Below are 6,277 nucleotides of genomic sequence, written 5' to 3'. Positions count from 1 at the left end.
TCTCTTCTTTTGACCAATTTACTAATCCTATTTTAGAATCTACTAGTGGAAGCAGAGTGTGAGGTAGTTCAAGGCAAGCCCCTTCCAAGACTATGGAATTCCCTCAAAAGCTTGCTTTTTGTAAGTATTTTAATTTTCAAGAAGTAACTTTAGAGCTTTACCCTATATTAACTACTTTTTGCATGTCAAAGTTTTTGTTATGATTTTTTTTAGTTCTGAAAAGATTTCCATCTTCAAAAAGCTTGGCATTTTGATAAAAATTGTTTCAGATTCAACTGCTAATATATATATATATTTGTTTTGCTGAAATAAAATGTAGATAACAGTGATTACCTCAAAATGCAATGCAAATTTTGTTACTTATATTCCAAAAAAAAAAAATTATATAAAAAATATCAGAAAAAATTCCAGCAAATAGGATTTAGTTTGCAAAACAAGAATTACAGAGCTTGAATAGTTGATTTAGAAAAAAAATTAAAACAAAACCCATACATACAAGTTAGCTGTTGCAGAGAAGCTTGAGAGCTGAGAGACAGCGGCTGAAGCTTGCGAACGGCGAACCCTAACTGGAACAGCGGGCGATGGAAACTGAAAGATATGGGTTTTGATTTTTGGAACAATCTGAAATGATATGCCGATATGGGTTTTGATATAGGTAATAGGTTTTCAACTTTCGATTCTTGCAGACTAAACTGAAATATATGGGTTTTGAACTTCTGATTCTTGTAGATTTTGTAGTGTGCAGTTGCAGAGAGAGAGAGAGAGGGAGGGGGCAAGTTGAAAGTTGAGAACGAGAATAGGGATGGAGGCGATTGGGGAGGCTGAAATGAAATGGATCCGATTTACCCTAAAATGCAGATCTGGTCAAACCTATCGGTCAAAAAGCAGGTTTGGTCAAATTTACCGGTCGAAAAGCAGGTTTGGTACTGTAGGGTTTCGCTGATTTGATTCTGATATAATAAGTTTTCAAACCCACAAAATACAATAATTTATCACTAAAATAATAACTACTAAAATTTTGAACTCCTTTATTTTTGTTTTTTTTGTTGACCCATCATCGATGGGCCTATATATTTTGAGGCCCAACAAATTTTGAGGCTCTAGGCGACCGCCTTTATCGCCTTGGGTCAGGATCGGTCCCGTGTTTATTTGGCTTGGGCCTGTTATTTTATTTTCATATGATGGCTGAGTTAACTTGGGCTTGATTGGGTGAACTAATTTTATTAATAATTTTTTTTTTTTTTGACTAGGCTAAAATTAGAAGGAAACAATCTTTAGTTGTTTTGATGACCCAAAAGAAAGGAAAAGTTCATAGACATGTATACACCATCCAAGGATAATTGTAAATTTGCAAAGCATTTCGGGATAATTTAGTCTTCTAATATTGAGGGCCCATAAATTTTGAGGGCAAGTTCAGAGTTGATAACAAGAATAGAGATGGAAGGCGATTGGGGAGGCCGAAATGATTTGCCCTAAAAATATTGTTTTTGTTTGGTGGCATATCATCCATGGGCTTATAAATTTTGAGGGTTCATAAATTTTCAGGCCCTACGGGACCGCCTTTGTCGCCTTGGGTCAGGGCAGGGCCTGAGCTTATTTGGCTTGGGCCTTTATTTTAGTATGATGGCTTAGTTGACTTGGGCTGATTTGGTGGGTTAATTTTAGAATGTGCTAATACTATTAATAATATATAATTTTTTTTAGGCTGGACTAAAATTAGTATAGTAATTTATTTTTAGTTTTTTATTTATTTATTTATTTATTTATTTTATTTTTTTGAGAGAGAGTAATCTGTTCTTGCTGTGCGAGATGTGGAGAAAGAAAGAGTAGGATGTAGAGAAAGACACTATCAGCTATACATAGTTTGTTAGGGACCGACTCTCTGCAGTGAATTTTTCTTCGGTTTCCAATAGTTACCAATAGAGTACCAAATATTTAGAAGTGCATTAATGCCAATTTGAAGAGAAATTATCTTCGTTTTTTTTTTTAACCCCCTTACAAGAAAACACTCAGGCCTGATTAGCGCGGCAACTCAAGCGAGTTGGGCAGGTTTGATGTATAATTTAAGTTCAACTCACCATATAAAATGCTAAACCCAAATTCAACCCTAATCAGATTCTCAATCTTATTTACTCAACCCGAACCGGAACCCAACCCATCCTACTACTTTTAAATTCGGGTTTGTAACTCGGGCTTAGATTTTGTAGTAAAACTTTGAGTTAATTTGGATTACTCATATGGATAATCTTTCCACCGAAAATTTAATATGATCTTGAATTAATTTTCGATTAAATTATTCTTAAACAAAAAAAAGTTCAAACACTTTTTGCAAATTTTAATAAATTACAAACAAATTTTTAAAAAATTAAGTCTCATAAATGTTAACATACAATAAGTTAAGATTTAACAAAGAAAGTTGAAAGGAAAAAAAGGTAATCATAGTTTATATATTATATATAATGTATCTTAAAGTAAAAATATATAAGAAAATAATATTATAATTCGGATTCGGATTGGCTCGGGTTGTTAACACTTGAACCCAAACCCAACCCTAATTCAATTCGGGTTGAGATTTCAACCCAAGCCCAATCCTATTTTAAAAAATGATTGCCCAAGACTGTGAAAAATCAGGTTGGGCTCGGGTTTCCCAACCCAAGTCCTACTGATTAATACAGATTGACCGTTTCAAGAGTGAAACTCATGCGGGTGCACACCGAGAAGGTGACCTATTTCCTTTTATAATGAGAATTTACTATTTTATCCTTATACTTTATGTTATATATAAAATTATCCCTATTGTTGGAAGAAAGTTAATGTTTACTATCAAAGGACTAATTGGTTAAGTGGTATCACACCTTCCTCCCCAAAGGGGAGGTTGGGGGTGCCGTAATTGCTTTAACTTTAAAAAAAAAAAAAAAAAAAAAAAAAAAAAAAAATTAGTTAAGGTTTATTATATTCCTAAATGTGAGTGGCTATTATTTGAGTGGAAAAATTATAAAAAATAATTTGAATAATTTGAGTTGGAAATTAAAAATTGCCGATGGAATCGGGATCTTAAACAATTGCAGAGATAGGCTGGATATTTATTTACTAATTCGTTTTGGATGGGACGGGAAAGGGATGCCCGCTCGTTGCCATCCCTACTACCTTCCCGTGTTCATGCATCAGACATTATTGCGGAGACATGAAGATTAATTACAATGCTCATTATCAAAAGTTAGTAACACTAAAAAAAAAAAATCAAACTTTTGAGTTGTTTTAGCAATACAATTTAGCACTAACATTGATTTTTTTTTTTTTTTTTTATAAAATATTAAATTCATTGTTAAATGCACAATTAATTATAACATTGGAAAAGTAGTAGTTTAAATGAACTTGAATTTCAACTCAGAGACATGATATACCAAATATGTCAGTGAGAAGGTAATCTTAGACTTCAATTCAACTCAAGTTCAACTCAAAGAGACATGATATACCAAATATGCTAGGGAAATGGGAATCTTAGACTTCAATTCAACTCAAGTAAAGTTGTTGTTCACACCTTTGATCCGATTCATAATCAAATTTATGCTTTTGCGTACGAAATTATAATTTTTCTAAATTAATTGGTGTTCTAAATTAATTGGTGTCACGCCCATTAGTGAGAAAATTAGAAATAGCTACTTGAACATACATACCGAGGTATCCCCTAAAAAGTAAAAAAATATATATATGAAAAAAAAAAAAAAAGAGAAAGAGATTGCTTGCAATGATTAAGAACCAATTCACGAGGTCAATACCAATATACCACTGCTGTACATATTGGCAAAAGCTTGTAGCATTATCACTGTGAGAGATTCCAATATCATATTTGTAATACCCTTAATTTTAAAAGGATAGACTCGGTATTTATTTATTGGTTTCAATTGTAAATTAAATGTTTTCTTTTCTTTTATTATTTTATTTTATTTTTCTTTTATGGTTATGGTTAGTAGTAATGGGCCAACCAATTGGGTCCCATGGACTACTTGGATAGGAGGTTGGATGTGTATGGATTATTACCCATGAATAATGTATGTATATATATAGATATATATTATATACATATATAAAAAGGAAAGTAATTTATTAATTATTTTTATGGTAACTTGGGTAGTAATATTTAATCTGATGTATATGTTTTATATTTAAATAATAAAAATATATATAGATTTGATACGTGTTATGTTTTAAGTTACTTTATAATATTATGGTAACTTAAGTATTATTGGATAATCCATTAATAAATAATGGAATGTATATAATTTATTTATTTAATAAACATATACATAAATTATATACGTAACATATTTTACTTACCTTTTTAATATATATATAAAAGAGAAAGTAATTTATTAATTACTTTTATGGTAATTTGGGTAGTAATATTTAATCTGATGTATATGTTTATTTAAATAACAAAAAATATACATAGATTTGATACGTGTTATGTTTTAAGTTACTTTATAATATTATGGTAACCTAAATATTATTGGATAATCCATTAATAAATAATGGAATGTGTATAATTTATTTATTTAATAAACATATACATAAATTATATACGTAACATATTTTGCTTACCTTTTTAATATTTTTATTTTCATTTTTTTAGTTGACTTGGATTGGGAAAAGGGTTAGGGTTATTTTATTTAGCCTATAAATATATAGCTATAGGTTGTAAAAGGGGATTAGAAATATTGACGTGATATACTGGAGAGATAGTGTTAGAGAGGGAAGGAGGAAAAGGAAGGAATGAGGAGAAAAACCTTATAGAGAGAAGATCAAGTAAGAAGAAGTTTAACTTTCGATCCGAAAGTTTAAGACAAGTTCTTCTTCTATCTCTTTCCCTTTGATTCGTGTTTCTGCACATGCCTAGGAAATTCCAGAATTTATTAAACACATAAAATTAAATAATTATGTATGTTTGATTGGGTTAGAACATAGGTTTTATGAAATTGGTTCATATCTGTTCTTGTATTATGAATTGATAAAATGCATGATTTTGATTTGATTTCTTATGTGAATTTTTACATGTTTAAATTATGTATTTTTTTATACCTATGGAATGATGGAACGTAGAAACATGCCTAAGATTCCTGAACATTAAATTGGGATTAGGTTTGGGTTTTAAGAAATTTAAATAGACTCAATCATAATGATGATTGCTATTTGAATGTTTTAAACAAACGAATGGATTTAATCTTTTAAAATATTTTAGCAATTGAGATTAAATGTGTAAGATGAATTGGATATGGAGAATCCTTATTTAACGGTATAATAAAATATCATATAGGAAGTTTAAAGAAATAATAAGTCATTCGTATTATGTGATAACTTGATATCATATTTATCATAGTTATTTATGGAATGTTTGATGTATTTCCTTAAATTGTTGGATTGTGTGGTTTAATGCACCGGTATGGGACGGTGGCATTCTAGGGATGGATTAACTTATTAGTTAAGTCCTACCTATTTTATATAAGGGAATGGATTAACTAAAATGTTAAGTCCTACTTATATTTAAGTCAGGTCAGCTGAACAAGTTGAATGACTTATGGATGATTAATTTATTATATAAGGGAATGGATTAACTAAAATGTTAAGTCCTACTTATATTCAAGTCAAGTCAGCTGAACAAGTTGAATGACTTATGGAGGATTAATTTATACTGGATAGGATGGTTACTAGATTTTATATATATAAATATGGTACCATGATATGAGCTTGAGTTTTAGGATCAATGGTTATGGCGCGCATATCGCCAAGGATGTGTAGCTAGATATAGTGTAGTTGTGTACCCTGGTAAGTCTAGGTACTCATGCCCACTATATGTGTGTTTTGCATGTTGCCTACTATTCAGGTTGAGACAACCCTATAGTCTAGTGAGGTTCCTTTAGTGTGTGTATATATATATACGGACAACTAGTTACTGTTGGATTGACTAGGATGTATACGTGTATCGGATCTCTGCTTGGACTGTAGTAGAGTAGAACTTGTTTGTGGGCCTGACCCACCATTATTTTTTAAGTGTTTGTCACGAGTAGAGGTTGTTCGTGCTGAGCGGGGATCAGTCTACTTCATTCTTCCGATGCTACATAGGAGTTCCTTTATGATTCAGTTTCCTGTTTTAGATTACTGTCATTTGTTTAGTTTAGATTTTCTAGGAATCCACACAGTATGGAGTTTATTAATTAATGAAAATATATTATGAGGTTTATTATTAGATTATCATTTTATTTTCTTGTCAACATGTGTT

Source organism: Cornus florida, unplaced genomic scaffold (genome assembly GCF_030987335.1).
Source record: "Cornus florida cultivar Cherokee Brave unplaced genomic scaffold, ASM3098733v1 CherokeeBrave_3.0.0_Hap2_Chr04, whole genome shotgun sequence".
Taxonomy (NCBI): Eukaryota; Viridiplantae; Streptophyta; class Magnoliopsida; order Cornales; family Cornaceae; genus Cornus; species Cornus florida.
Note: the sequence above shows the minus strand (reverse complement) of the source record.